Source organism: Dermacentor andersoni, chromosome 1 (genome assembly GCF_023375885.2).
Source record: "Dermacentor andersoni chromosome 1, qqDerAnde1_hic_scaffold, whole genome shotgun sequence".
Lineage (NCBI taxonomy): Eukaryota > Metazoa > Arthropoda > Arachnida > Ixodida > Ixodidae > Dermacentor > Dermacentor andersoni.
The window spans coordinates 1,825,006-1,841,223 of record NC_092814.1 but is presented as its reverse complement, the minus strand read 5'-3'; the positions used below and the strand labels follow the sequence as shown (position 1 = coordinate 1,841,223).

The window sequence follows — 16,218 nt, the reverse complement described above, 5'->3', positions numbered from 1 at the left end:
GCAGTATGCAGTATTAAAAAAATTCAGCAGAACTCGGTTCACGGTGACTGTCGATGGTAATGAATTTAGCATTGAATCAATATAGCAACACAACGTATTGCCACCATCGAAACAAGTTATGTATGAGAAATGTACTGCAGCAGGATTTCTCTTTTGCACTTCGATGATGATTTATTGGCATCCCCATTGAAATGGGGCAGTGACAAATAGTCACCTAGTGTGCTTGAGTTAATAAGGTACCATATTTACTCGATTCTAATGCACCCTCGATTGTAACGCATACTTGTTTTCTGTGACCAACAAAAAGGAAAAAACTGTCCACGATTGTAATGCGCACCCGTTTGGCGCGACCTAAAAAAGATAAGTCCTTCGCAGTATTGTGTACCTTATTCTTTCATACAGAAATACAACTTTCTCTCATTTAGAAAAACAAAGATTTACTCCCAATACATTAAGATTGCGATAACTAAAAAAGTCGTAGTTTCGCACAAAAGGTGAAGCATCGACTGTGATAGTAAATTAGTAGACAGCTACACGAAAAGTAAGGATAGTAGTTTTATTGACTGTATAAACATTTAAACATTCACTTACTAACTTAAGTAACAAGCGTGGTGTCATGCATGCACAAACAAACTTGAACACGTTTCACTCAATGACTACGGAAACTCTATCAAAACACTTGAGTGAGGAAGTGCGGTAGCAGGTGCGAGCGAATTGACTTTCGTGCAGCCTCTCACTTCAACGCGAACTAAGCAATGAGAACACAACACAGTGCGTAGAACACAGCTTGATGTGTATGTACACTCTGCCTCCATTGCAGATTCCTTTGAAGATAGGGGGCGCGCGGGCGCGTTGTACGCAGTGGCCGCTAAAGTAGAACACCTCTTTTATTTGCGCCAGTCCTGCACACAAGTTTCGGGAACTATGAACACCCATGAACACCCACCGATTTCCACCCATCTTCACATATATGATCACTTTCCTTTTAATTGTGGCATCGTGATGAACTCGGCATGTCTTCGCAGTCGGCACTTCCATGCTGATAGAGCAAACAGAGAAGACAGGAACACGGACAGTGAACTAGCCTAAGCACACGTACTACAGCACATGGAGGAAGCTATGGCAGCTAGGCTCAAAGTGCATACGAGGCAGCCATATTGAAATGCCGATGGCGCTATGGTAATGCAGATTCAGGGTCGTACTAGATTCTAATGTGCACTCGATTTTTGAACCCGTTTTATCAGAAAAGGAAAGTGCGCATTAGATTCGAGTAAATACGGTATGTTCTACATCCATGATAGAGTGTATAAGCACGACTGAACAAGGACGTAGAAAGAAATAGATACACACGAGACAGTGCTTCACTTTCAACTATAGATTTTATTTTTGCACGCATCGGTAAATATACACCGTACCAGTGGAAACAAACATGACAGCAAAAAAGAACATTCAGTGGTGCATGTTCATGAACCGTACACGTGTGCAAGGCATGGTGGAAACATATACCGCAATGGTTACAAAGATGAACTGAGGAATTGTATCGCCTTTTCAGATAGCGACGCTGATGGCTTGCTCATGCACCTTTCTTCTAATTTTCCAATTTCGTAGGCCTCCACAATCTCCCTTGTCATCCTGCTATGAGGCCTACACAGAATGGGAGTACTTTCAAACATGGGTTTGCAGGAACAATCTCGGCAATGAATACCCAAATGACCCGAGATTAGCCTAGTGACATTATATTGATGCTCTTTTAATCTCTCATTGATGCATGTGCCAGTTTGACCAACATGCGTTCTCCCGCACGAAAGTGGTATGGCATAGACGACATTATGAGTGCAGGTTACAAATTGTTTGCGATCTTGAGTAGAACATGCGTGCCTTTTGTTATTCTCTGTATTAACCTGTTAGCATAGCTTCTGAAGATGCTCAGGGACAGACAAAACCACGTCCACCCCCAATTTTTCCGCTATTCTTCTGAGATTATGTGAAATGCAATGAATGTGTGGTACCACAGCAACTTTCTTTGCTCTAGCAGTGGCACTGCTTCCATTCGATGCGTTTTTACACTTTCTGCTTAAGCCTTCCACGACAGAGGTGAGCATATGCAATGGGTAACCAGAATCTGCCAGGCGCTTGGCCTGATCTCTGAAACTGGCTTCCACTTTGTTGTCACATGACTTAGGGAATTATTGAAACACGATATTACTACTGCGCGTTTTATGAGTTTTAAATGAGTGGAATGAAATGGTAGGACTGGCTTATTGCCTCTCGGCTGATAACTCCAGCAGGCCTATTGTGGGGAAAAGCAGAATCCCAAGTCTAAAAACCTTATGAAATTGCCTATGGGGACTACATGTGTCAACAACAAAGGGGACAACATTTCAGTGAACGAGGTTACGGCTCTTGAAACCAGCGAGTCAAAATTGTATGATTCGTTAATCAAAATGATTAGAAAATTGTCAACAAATCTGAACACTCTCACGACGTCGGTGTTATTTTTCAGGCGTTTATCAAGAACCTGGTCATGGTTAGCTAGATATAAGTCACTTAAGCACGGAGCAATACATGAGCCATTGCATATGCCATCTTACTGTTTGACAACATTTCCCTCCCAAGTCGCGCAAGTCGAGTTAACATAAAAACGAAGAAGTTCTAAAAATCTGTCACAAGTCATATCAGAAGCGTTTTGAAATCCAAGCGCTCCAAACTTGTCAATGCAGTTAGTTACACATTTCATCACGTCATTCTGGGGGGGAAAATAGTACGGGACCTTTAAGTAAATAAAAAAAGTGACAAGGTTCCTGTTGTTCAGACTTGTTCAGACTTAGTTACCAAAAATGGGTCGTCAATTGGCAAGAGCTTTAAGTACTTTTGTAAAAACATCGCCACAAGTTTCTGCCAGGTTGCTTTCTCTGAAACTATCACTCGGAGGGGACATTCCGGCTTGTGCGTTTTTGCTGAGAAAAACAATTCAAGATCCCCCTTTGTGCTTTTTTTCGATAGACTGGGCTCATAGCAGGATGACAAGGGAGATTGTGGAGGCCTACGAAATTGCAAAATTAGAGGAAAGGTGCATGAGCAAGCCATCAGTGTCACTCTCCGAAATGGAGATACGATTCCTCGGTTTATCTTTGTAATCATTGCAGTATACCGCATCTACTTGCATAATGATCGCACTTTTTTGCAAAAAAAATTGCCGCAAATTCAGGTGCGATCATTACGTGTGTTAAATTTCCCACGAAAAGAAAAATATTTTTTTCATCCCGCATTTGCTACAGGATGGCAGCAGGTCAACAAACAGGTGGCTGCCGCTGTAACAGTGCAGGACACCAAAACAAAATATGGCGGCCGGCGGAGCAAGCCGAATGCGCCGAACGCGTTTTTTTTTTTCTTTTTGTAAGTACATTACGCGCATTGAAACAGTTTCTTCCATATCAGTAATGAATAATATCGTTAATATTGGCAAATCTGTGGCAATGACGTAGCCAAGTCCACTTTGAGGGGAAAAGATGGGCGTGCTTAGCTGCCAGTGACATAGAAACACATGGTGGTTATGCTGCGGAAACTGCGGCATTTGTCTTCACTACTACCTTAATATGGCATGTTTCCACTAAGGGTGATGATGATGATATGTGGTGTTTAATGATGCAAAGGCCAGGTATGACCAAAGAGCGCCATGGCAAATGGTAATTTTAACAATGTATTGTGAAAGGCGTGGACAGTGAATTCATCATGGTAGATGTGACATGGCTGCAGAAGGGCCCAAAAACTTGTCGCTGTAAATAGCGTAAAATATATAGGTACTAAAACGATGACACTGATTAGTTTGGGACATGGGCGATGGCAATTGGGTTTCGTTAAAAACATGATCCAACAAAAGAAAACATAACAGTGACAGTAGAGCTTCAATCCACTAAGGGTGGGTGAATATCTTAGCTATGTTACAAGCGTCGGCATATGGATAGGGTACAATTCCAATGTATCAGTGTAAACGTGGCTACTATCGTTGCTGCTCGCGATTTGTTGCGTGTCCACAAGTGCAGGCGAGAAGAACCGAAAGGTGCCTTTTTTGTTGTTGTTGGTTGTTGACCACAAGCATTATAAAGCCTACAAATAATAAAGACAAGGCAAGTTTGGTTGTAGCTTTTTTTTTTCATGGAAGTGTGGAAAGTGATGAAAGGAATAAAATGGGGCATCTGCTTAAAAATCTTTGGTGCGTGCAGACCACTTGGTATGTCTTGAAGAGTCGTTTGCATAGCATTCGACAGCATTCGACAGATGGTAAGCGCGATCATCATTAGCTAGACTTGGCACACGACATATCGCTGAGGCAAGTTCGGGGTGCGATCATTACATGGGAAAGAAAAAGAAATAGAATTCTGACAAAAAAATTCAGGGGTGCAATCATTATGCGAGTGTGATCATTATGCAAGTAAACACGGTATGTTTTCACGATGCCTTGTACACGTGTACGGTTTATCGACATGCACCACTGAATGTTCTTTTTTGCTGTCACGTTTGTTTCTGCTCGTACGGTATATATTTATCGATGCGTGCAAAAATAAAATTTATAGTTGAAAGTGAAGAGCTCTCTCTGTGTATCTGTTTCTTTCTACGTCCTCGTTCAGTCGCACTTATACACTCTATCATGGATTCTAACCAACTAGCCCCCCGACGTGTTTTAACCAAGTTCATTTGTAGTACATAAAGCATTCCACCATGGTATTTCGTTTAACCTTGCCACATTGTCCCACTGATTGTTTCGGCAGCTTGCAGAGCTTGCATGCTCGGCTTCTGCATCCGACACAAGATTCTGCCACCTGAAATTCTCGCATTATTCGGGTGCTGCCAACCTTCAACTAACCATGGGATTCGAGTCTGCAAACTGATGTGCTCGAAATGGCAGTGACAAGTGTGAATGTACAGAGAAAACTTGCGGCTACTTCTGGAACCTGCAACAAGTGGGAACTCATGGCGAGAGTTCTCCCGGACCATCGACCGCACGACGGAATTCCTATGGCAGGATGCTCTACCAAGCCCGAGACGGGGATTACAGAAGAAGCCTTCAGCATCAACGAGCCAGGTACACATCGTCGGTGACGTGAGGTGACCAGACGAGGTACAGCAAGTACTCAAATGTGGGCCGAAGTTTGCGACTCAGCCAAAGAAGTCTGCTCCCGATCTGTTGGCAATGGTACGACAAGTCTCAAAGTGAGTACCTGAAGCCGAGTCGGAAAGGTGTGTATCAGAGGGAGTGGATGTGCTAATGCGGTCCCGTCCCCTTAGCGAAAGGTTCTCCTTGAATAAGACTGTTTATATTTACACCTGACTTGCGTTGGAATCTTCATGTATATGAGCTTTGTGCAAAAGCTAACAAAGTATTGTGGGGGCTGAGACGTAACCTGCACTGTGCCTCCCCTGAAATTAAAATTATAGCTTACAAAACCTTGCTAAGGCCTATAATTGAATACGCAAAAATAGTATGGGATCCCTACACCCAAAGTAACTGTCTAAAACTAGAGAAGGTCCAGCGCCTTACTTCTAGGTTTATATTTAATAAATACCGCCGTTTTCACTCTCAGACTGAATTGTGTAAACTTGCAAAGCTGCCACCTCTGCAAAAACTTACGGAGTATGAAAGGCTTAAATTCCTGTTCTTAGTAATTCATAACCATGTCAAAATAAGATACGACAAGTACTTCCAGATCAAGACACAGGAAACATCACGGCACAGACACAGTATGTATATACCTCCTCCCACAGTGCACAATGACTGCTTCAGGTATAGCTGTTTCCCAGGGCAATTCAGCAGTGGAACTCTTTGCCTGACTCAATTGTCCAAATAAAATCAGTTAATGCATTCTTGGAAGCAATACATTGTCTTATGTACCCTGATACACCCTGATGTTCTGTAGTAATATTGTGACATAATAAGTCAAAATGTGCTCTGTATTTATATTGTTAATGTGTTTCATATCAGCAGTGCTACTTCATTTTTAAAATTTTTTTAGTGCATTGTTCAATCGCACTAATGCACTTCTCTGTTTATGTATGTTACATCCACTCCTGTAATAGCCCGTCATGGGCTGACAGTATCAATAAATAAAATAAATAATAAATAAATTAAGTTCATGAAGGACAATGCGCTCACATTTATCCCTGTGGACAAGGAGGGTGGTTTCATGGTGATGAACAGGACGATGTATAATTCAAAGGCTCGTCAAGCCATTTCGTCAACTTTCAGGGTCCACAACGACATAGCACTTAAGAAAGTACAAGAAGAAGAAGTATTTTAATGACTGGAAAATGTAGAGAGGTCGGCCGGATAATAGAGCATCTGGCCTGCTACTCTACGTAAGGGAAGGGGAAGAGGGGAAGAAAAAGGGTCACAATGGGGGATGATAATGGGAGGAACGAGGTGAAGGACACATTACACAACTGGTATCACAGGCGTGAGTCCAGGCCCGTGTCACCTAGGAAACATGAAAGAGCACGCATTGTCTCTGTCGTCTGCCAACTCTGTGGCCATGCACCTAGCAAGAGGTCCTCCGACAGTGGTCCATTGTGTAAATGTCTCAAGGTATCTGCCATTGTCAGTCTTTCGCGCGCATACTCAGGCACACCACGAGCACATGTTCTATAGTCTCTACAGCGCCACACACTGAACAGTCCGGGGAGTCTGTCCATCCAATAATGTGCAAATATTTGCGCGTGAAGGCGACGCCTAATCGTAGTCTGTGTATCATGCATGTATGAGGGCGTGGAATTCCCGCAGAATAGGAAATTTCATATCGGGATCCAGCCTTTTAAGGCGGACGTGACGAGCGTCTCGTTGGGCTCAGTATCTTGTTGTTGCACTCCTCATTAATTCCGACAGGAGGCATGTGATGTCCGGTCTGGAGAATGGCACTACAGTTCGCAGGCCATTGCTGAGGGCGCGCCTTGCTGCAACATTGGCCATCTCATTACCGTTGAGTCCACAGTGTCCCGGGATCCATTGGAACACTATGCGGTGGTGTTTTTCTTGAGCGCATGAAAGTAGCTCGGTGATCTGTAGTGCCAGAACCTGACATGCGGTGTGGCGCAGGAAGCATCTCGAAATTTGCAGCGTGGGTTTTGAGTCCGTGAAAATGCACCACTCTTGAGGTCTTTCCCCGCAGATGTGGCGAATCGCTTCCCGAATAGCCACAAGCTCTGCAGCGGTTGATGTAGAATTATGATCTAGTATGAAACCTCGAGTAATCTGCAGTGCCAGAACTTGACATGCGGTGTGGCGCAGGAAGCATCTCAAAATTTGCAGCGTGGGTTTTGAGTCCGTGAAAATGCACCACTCTTGAGGTCTTTCCCTGCAGATGTGGCGAATCGCTTCCCGAATAGCCACAAGCTCTGCAGCGGTTGATGTAGAATTATGATCTAGTATGAAACCTCGAGTCATCTGTTGGGCTGGTATCACCACAGCTGCTGTCGATGCCTTTGGTGATGCGGAGCCATCTGTGTAAACATGAACATATGTCTGGTATTCTGACCAGATGTATAAGAAAGTACAAAATGAAGCAAAGAAGCTATGCAAAAGCTTCAAACTAGATGGCTTATCCCGGTCTATCGAAAAAAGCACAAAGGGGAACCTTAGATTGTTTTTCTCAGCAAAACCGCACAAGCTGGTATGTCCCCTCCGGGTGATAGTGTCCGAGAATGCAACCTGGGGGGCAGACACTTGTAGCGACGTTTTTACAAGAGTACTTAAAGCCCTTGCCAATCGACGACCCATTTTTGGTAACTAAGTTTGCACAAGTGATGGAATTTTTTAAAGACTCAAGACAGGAACCTTGTCGCTTTTACTATTGACTTAAAGGACCTGTACTATTCTCTCCCGCGGAATGACGTGATGAAATGAGTAACTGACTGCATTGACAAGTTTGGAGCAGTTCGATTTAAAAACGCTTCTGGTCTGACTTGCGACAGATTTTTAGAACTTCTTTGTTTTTATGTTAACTCGACTTGCGTGACTTGGGAGGGAAATGTTATCAAACAGAAAGATGGCATATGCAATGGCTCATGTATTGCTCTGTGCTTAAGTGACTTATATCTAGCTAACCATGACCAGGTTCTTGATAAACGCCTGAAAAGTAACACCGATGTCGTGAAAGTGTTCAGATTTGTTGACAATTTTCTAATCATTTTGATTAACGAATCATACAATTTTGACTCGCTGGTTTCAAGAACCGTAACCTCGTTCACTGAAGTGTTGTCCCCTTTGTCGTTGACACATGTAGTCCCCATAGGCAATTTCATGAGGTTCATCTTTGTAACCATTACAGCAGTATATGTTTTCACCATGGCTTGGGATTGTACTTTTCCCCACAAAAGGCCTGCTGGAGTTCTCAGCCGAGAGGCAATAAGGCAGTCCTACCATTTCCATGGTAGAGTGTATAAGCGCGACTGGATGAGGACGAAGAAAGAAACAGATACACAGACACAGCGCTTCACTTTCAACTATAGATTTTATTTTCGCACGCGTCGATAAATATATACCGTGCGAGCGGAAACAAACGTAACAGCAAAAAAAGAACATTGAGTGGTACATTTCGTTGAACCGGACACGTGTGCAAGGCAATGGAAAAAAAGAAAAAACATGTAGTACAATCGTCACAAAGACAGACCAAGGAATCGTATCTCCTTTTCTGATAGTGACACCGAAGGCTTGCTTACGCACTTTTGCTCTAATTTTGCTATCTCGTAGGCCTCTACAATCTCCCTCGTCATCCTGCTATGAGCCTTATACAGAACGGAAGTGCTTTCAAACATGGGCTTGCAGGAACAATCTCGGCAGTGAATACCCAAATGGCCCGAGATTACCTTAGTGACGTTGTATTGATGCTCCTTTAATCTCTCGTTGATGCATCTGCCGGTTTGACCAATGTACGTACTTCCGCATGAAAGTGGGATGGCATAGACAACGTTATGAGTACAGGTTACAAATTGTTTGCGATGTTGGGTAGAACATGAGTGCCTTTTGTTATTTTCTGTGTTAACCTGTTTGCACAGCTTCTGTAGACGCTCAGGGGCAGAGAAAACCACGTCCACTCCCGATTTCGCCGCTATTCTTCCGAAATTATGTGAAATGCAATGAATGTATGGTACCACAGCAACTTTCTTCGCTCTAGCGTTGGTACTGCTTGCATTCGACGCGTTTTTGCACTTTTTGCTTAAGCCCTCCGCGACAGAAGTTAGCATGCGCATCGGGTAACCAGAATCTGCCAGGCGCTTGGCCTGCTCTTTGAAACTGGCTTCCATTTTGTGGTCACATGACTTCGTCAAAGAATTGTTCAAACATGATGTCACTACTGCGAGTTTTACAAGTTTTGAATGAGCGGAATGAAATGGTAGGACTGGCTTATTGCCAGTCCTACCATTACCAGAAAATAACAAAAGGCATTCATGTTCTACCCAACATCGCAAACAATTTGTAACCTGTACTCATAACGTTGTCTATGCCATCCCACTTTCATGCAGAAGTACGTACAATGGTCAAACTGGCAGATGCATCAACGAGAGATTAAAGGAGCATCAATACAACGTCACTAAGGTAATCTCGGGCCATTTGGGTATTAACTGCCGAGATTGTTCCTGCAAGCCCATGTTTGAAAGCACTTCCGTTCTGTATAAGGCTCATAGCAGGATGACGAGGGAGATTGTAGAGGCCTACGAGATAGCAAAATTAGAGCAAAAGTGCGTAAGCAAGCCTTCGGTGTCACTATCAGAAAAGGAGATACGATTCCTTGGTCTGTCTTTGTGACGATTGTACTACATGTTTTTTCTTTTTTTCCATTGCCTTGCACACGTGTCCGGTTCAACGAAATGTACCACTCAATGTTCTTTTTTTTGCTGTTACGTTTGTTTCCGCTCGCACGGTATATATTTATCGACACGTGCGAAAATAAAATCTATAGTTGAAAGTGAAGCGCTGTGTCTGTGTATCTGTTTCTTTCTTCGTCCTCGTCCAGTCGCGCTTATACACTCTACCATGGATTCTAACCAACTAGCCCGCCAACGTGTTTTAACCTACCATTTCATTCCGCTCATTCAAAACTCGTAAAACGCGCAGTAGTATTATCGTGTTCCACTAATTCTCTGACGAAGTCATGTGATCACAAAGTGGAAGCCAGTTTCAGAGATCAGGCCAAGCGCCTGGCAGATTCTGGTTACCCAGTGCGTATACTCACCTCTGTCGCGGAGGGCTTAAGCAGGAAGTGTAAAAACACATCGAATGGAAGCAGTGCCACTGCTAGAGCAAAGAAAGTTGCTGTGGTACCACACATTCAATGCATTTCACATAATCTCGGAAGAATAGCGGCAAAATCAGGGGTGGACGTGGTTTTGTCTGCCCCTGAGCATCTTCAGAAGCTATGCAAACAGGTTAATACAGAGAATAACAAAAGGCACGCATGGGCTACTCAACTACGCAAACAATTTGTAAGCTGCACTCATACCACTTTCGTGTGGAAGAACGTATGTTGGTCAAACCGGCAGATGCATCAATGAGAGATTAAAAGAGCATCGATATAATGTCACTAGGGTAATCTCGGGTCATTTGGGTATTCAATGCCGAGATTGTCCCTGCAACCCATGTCTGAAAGTACTTCCATTATGTATAGGGCTCATAGCAGGATGACAAGGGAGATTGTGGAGGCCTACGAAATTGCAAAATTACAGGAAAGGTGCATGAGCAAGCCATCAGTGTCGCTATCTGAAAAGGAGATATGATTCCTCGGTTTATCTTTGTAACCATTGCAGTATATGTTTTCACCATGCCTTGCACAAGTGTACGGTTCATCGACATGCACCATTGAATGGTTCTTTTTTGCTGTCACGTTTGTTTCCACTCGTATGGCATATATTTATTGATGCATGCAAAAGTAAAACCCATAGTTTCTATGTTTTCTATGTTCTATGTTTTCTATGTTTCTTTCTATGTCCTTGTTCAGTCCTGCTTATACACTCTATCATGGATTCTAACCAATTCGCCCGCCAACGTGTTTTAACCATGTTCTACATGCTTTTCATTCTAGCATTTCTGTATACATCTTCTTGATATATTTTCTATTCCTTAAAAACTTCAGTCTCTACTTTGTACCGCTACCTGTCCTGTAACGGATTTGGTCGTATCAATCTCTTCCCTGCATTTTTCCCACCAATACTCTTAACATCTCTTGCTTATCTCGACTGCTGACCGTTGATGCTTCCCTCCTTGTTTAAGTCCAAGTGCTTCTGGTAGGTGTACGTTAGCTACGGGTCTCACTGGGTGAATTTCTTTGCATTCCATTAGAATGTGCTGAGTGGAGCAAATATTGCGAATATTTGCACCAGTATGCTTTCTGGGGGGTCTCACCCGTGCTCTTCGGACAAAGGAACGACAACACAGTAGTGCAAACAATCACAATGGCATTTATTGCACCTTTCATACACTAATATCTACCAGCCGAATTGCTATCCACGAACATGCCGATGGATGTTCGAGAAATCGAGGAAGTCCAACTCACCGTGACCGGATAGCGAGCGAATATGTTCGCCCCATGCTGGATGCCAATGCCTGGTCGTTCATGTGTATGGTCACGAGAACGGTGGCAAGTTCGAACAATCATGTTCGTCCATTTCAGTGTAGGCCTCGCATGACGGTGTCGCAGAAGCATGGATTGGCACACGCGCAGGACGTCCGCGCCGCTTGCCGACCCAAAGCCAAAGAGCAAGATCCCGCTCCCTGTCGTGCCTGACTAACCTAGCCGTTATGTGGCGCTAACAGCGCAACACTCATGCCATCTCTCGTAATGCGCTGTAACCAGACTGCACCGACACTAAGCTACATGGAGAAGCTGGATCACAGGCGACGCGAGACATGCGGGGAAAACAGCATATTAGGGGACACGTGACAGTAGCGCATCCCCACAGTTTTTGCCCTCAGGCAACCAGCTCGAGCCTCAAATAGCAAGGCACTGCCCTTAGTGTTATCGTACAGATTTTGCCTTCCAATGTCGTTCTTCTCATTCTTAAAAATCTACAAGTTCCTTTTTTGTTTCAATTTTTTGCATACAATTCAATGCCTCTGTTTCTCTTTCTTTTTGATGACTCCTGGTTGTCTATGTGCACTTTCAATTACCCTGTACTTGGTTGGCAACTTTCTTGACCTCTTCCTCCCTCCTGTGTCCACACTTTTCATGTACAGATAGATACTTGTGCATTTTAGCCGGCCATTTATTTTGCTCCAAGTTCCTGAGTCTTTTTTCAAAACTAATTTTGCTCTGCGCTTCTCCGACTTCAATACAGGCCCAACCTATGTCACCCTGCACTGCTTCATTTGTGGTTTTACCATAGGCTCCCAAAGCCAACCGGCCAACTGATCTATGGTTAACTTCCAACCCTGACAAGATATCCGATTTTAAGCACAGAATGACATTTGTGAATGTCAGCGCTGGCCCCATTACTCCTTGCCAGATCCCATGCACCCCATGTGCCACTTCAAATTTATTGTGGCCCCACAGTGCTGTGCTTCATTATTGCTGCATTCTGCTCGCCCTTTAATTTCAGATTATCTTGGTGAGTGCTTGAGTAAGTATTTCTTTCATTTATGTATACACTAAGGTACTGCTCGACTATGGGTATGACTTGCTGTTGAATTGACACCACGAAATTACTCGTCCCTTCATTAAAAATCATAATTTGTGATTTCTCTGTGCCAAACTTAAGGCCTAGATTTGTCGCTGTGTTGCCACACATATTCGCAAGTGTCTATAAATCTCTTGCATTGTCCACTAGTAGCGCTGTGTTGTACGCATACATCAGTCTGGGGACCTTCTGTTGCACCGTTTGTCCATTACGCATGTAAGATAAATCAAACCCTAATTCACTGTTTTCCACTCATCTTCCAATGCCCTTAACATAAAGAGTGAACAACAATAGAGACAGCGGACATCCTTGCTTAAGTCCTAGGTGAATTTCCCCCACATCATTACATTTTCTTTTTTCCTTCCCTAAGAACACTCGGCACCACCTAGCAGCGTCACCACAAAGCCGTGACCTTTGAAATTCAGGGCGTGCTGGTGCGTGTAAACACTGAGAAACGCATCCTGGGGCACCCGGGCTCCTCTCTCTGGAGACGCTGTGCCATCTAGTGGCACTGCCGAGAAGTCTGCGCGTAACCTCCGAGATGAGAAGCGTGGCACGCCGGTGGCTGCAAATGCTGAGAATTCTTCCCTTGCTTGCCGCACACCCAGTGGCACATACTCAGTCCCCCAAGTTAGCGAAAGGTTCATTGAAGAGCGGCACATACCCAGTGCATTTGTGGTGCAGCTTGCTAAACGTAAGGTTGATGTCCTTGAGTAACTCATCTGACATGGATTAGACTTCACCCTGCATCGGAGAAATCTAAAGTGTAATGAAGAATGCCTGGATGAAGGCAGCAGCATTGCCAACAGCATCACGTGCCGCAGAGGGCTGAGCTTAGAGAATGTGCTTAGTGAACTGCTCTACCCATCATTGGTCCTTCGTCTAATAAACCTCCTTCATAATTGGTGGATGTGCTGAGTCCCCCTCAACTCTACCACCCTGGAACTCCGCACTTGGACGCTACCTTCCACCATGCCAGATGCCGACCAGCAGACACTCCCATCACCGCCCGTCCTCTGCGCTGGCACTATTCACCAGCAGGATCCTACCATCTTCAGCAGATGGATGACAATGACGTCGAAGATTGGCTTGCGTCCTATGACTGGGTGAGCGCTCATAACAAATGGGACGACTTGGCCAAGCTAACCAATGTCGTTTTCTATCTCGCAGGTGTGGCCAATCTCCGGTTCAAAAACCATATGGCGGATTTCCGAATGTGGTCAACATTCAAGACAGCATTCACAGAAGTATTTAACCATCCCACTGTCCACAAACTTCGAGCCGAGCAGCATTAGCGCACATGCGTAGAGGACATAGGTGAAACATTCACCAGTTACATAGAAGATGTCGTCGATCTGTACAAATGCATCAATGCCAGCCACCATGTCTGAAGCAGAATGAATTAAGCACATCATAAAAGAAATTGATAATGATGCCTGATAATGATGCCCACTTGTCTTATATGCTACTATGTGTGATTGTCTCGATGTGGCGCTGTTGTTGTTGCAATGCGATGATGTCGAGGAAAACCCTGGGCCTCCAAGGGTGCAGAGGTCGGCTCAAGATGACTCTGCCTTGAATAGTCTTCCCGAATCCCAGTCGGATCAGATGAGTACCGTGTTAGTAATGCTAAAAGACAAAGAAGTCGACAGTCGAGCTTACTAAAGGTCAGTCCGAGTTGAAATCGGATATGAAGGATGTGAAAACCAGCCAAAACGCAATTGAAGGCAAGCTAACCAATATTTTCCGCCACCTTGAATCACTTAAAAATAAATCTGAAGCACTAGACACATTTTGCAATGATTTCGCCATAGTTCAAGAAAGTGCTGAACGGTTGAAAAAGCAGCAGGGCACCATAGTCTCATGCTTAGATGACTTGGAAGACAGATCAAGGTGGAATAACTTGGTTTTTACGGCACACCCGATTCCCACGTGTCATGGCTGCAAACTGAACAGAAAACTCTGGATGCCCTGTCGTCAGCGATGGGAAATGCCTTGCCACCAAACTCAGTTGAACGGGCACATTGAATCGGGACTTTTTCAAATACGAAGTGTCGTCCGGTTATAATGAAACTATCAAACTTCAAAATTAAGGAGAGCATACTTTCGTCGCGCAGCCAGCTTAAAGGTAGTAACATTTCAGTATCTGAGGACTTCTCGCCTGCGACAAGGCTCGCTTGAAAAAAGCTTCTCAAATTTGGTAAAAACCAGCCTAATTCCCCCTAATTTAAAGTATGTTTTAACAAACTTTTAATTGATAAACAATGTTTCATGTGTGATCCAACAAGTGAGAGCGCTAAACGAGTTAAAAGTGTTGTTCCAGATCATGCAAGCGCACCTGACAATCTGTGTCATCATCCTACAACATAGCAATGTGCAAAGGGCAATGGCGTATCTTTAACACCACAAACCTCCGTGCTTGTTGCAAATGCTAGAAGTGTGTTTCGCAAACGCGAGGAACTTGAATCACTCATCGATAGCTGTAATGCTGGTATTGTTGCATCGATGTAAACGTGGCTACAGCCCCATGTGCAAGGCTGTGAAATCTTTAACTTGTCTTGATTTCGTATCTTCCGTTGCGATCGCACTGATCGCAAAGGCGAAGGCGTATTACTCGCTATTTCAAAATTCCTGCAATATCATCAAGTCCACATTCACTGTAACCTGGAAATTGTGTGTGCGTGCATTGATATCCGTTACCGTAAAATTACGATTGTTGTTTACTACCGCACTCCATCTTACCCATCCACTTTCACCGCTGCGCTTCACGATGTGCTTAACATCCTTACTTTGCGGCATCCTTCGAACCCCATTATATTATTGGGGGATTTCAACTTTCCCAACATATGCTGGACTACTGAACATCCGCACTGTTATCCATTTTCTTCACAAATTTAGTAACGACTTTCGTGATCTCTGCTCTTTGTTTTCATTAACACAATTAGTATTAGAACCAACTAGGATCTCGGAAAGCACTGCTAACCTCCTTGACTTAATCTTATGCTCTCATCCTGACATAGTTGTCAATGTTTCATGCTTACCGGGCTTAAGCGATCACCTGGGTCTTTCTTTCAATATATTATCTCCTTTGATAAAACCAATTGTTGAAAAAAATAATTTACCACTACAATAGGGCAAACTTTGACGCTATTATTATTAAACTAGCTAATTTTCTTGATCCTCTCCTAAGCCAATTTGATGATCGCATGGTTGCTGAGAACTGGACTGTTTTCAAAAATAAAATACATGAGCTCACCGACAAGTTTCTTCCATCAAGTGTAATATCCTGCAATGTTAAGAAACCCTGGTTCAGTTCCAAGATAAAAAGGCTTTCCAAAAAAAAACAAAAAAAAAAAACGACTGTATCGAATAGCGAATAAACGTTCACTAGAATTGAAATGGGACGCTTATAAGGAGGTGAACAGTATTTACACAGAAGCTATAAAACTTGCCAAAAAGGCATTACAAGTACACACTTTGCCTACAATGCTTGCGAATGACCATAAAAAGTTTTGACATGTTATTAAACCTTCCAAAGATAATTCAGTCACATTGACT

General features: G+C 43.7%; 1 protein-coding gene and 1 long non-coding RNA gene across 6 annotated transcripts in view; one reads left to right on the top strand and one right to left on the bottom strand.

The window, feature by feature from the left end:
- Window positions 1-16,218, bottom strand: part of LOC126543970 (mitogen-activated protein kinase kinase kinase 13-like) — a 593,636-nt gene that overhangs the window by 5,038 nt on the left and 572,380 nt on the right. The gene's annotated exons all lie outside the window — the stretch shown is intronic.
- Window positions 11,441-14,103, top strand: LOC129380358 (uncharacterized). Its single transcript, XR_008608352.1, has 2 exons — window positions 11,441-13,766; window positions 13,831-14,103. It is a non-coding gene; the product is annotated as an uncharacterized lncRNA (long non-coding RNA).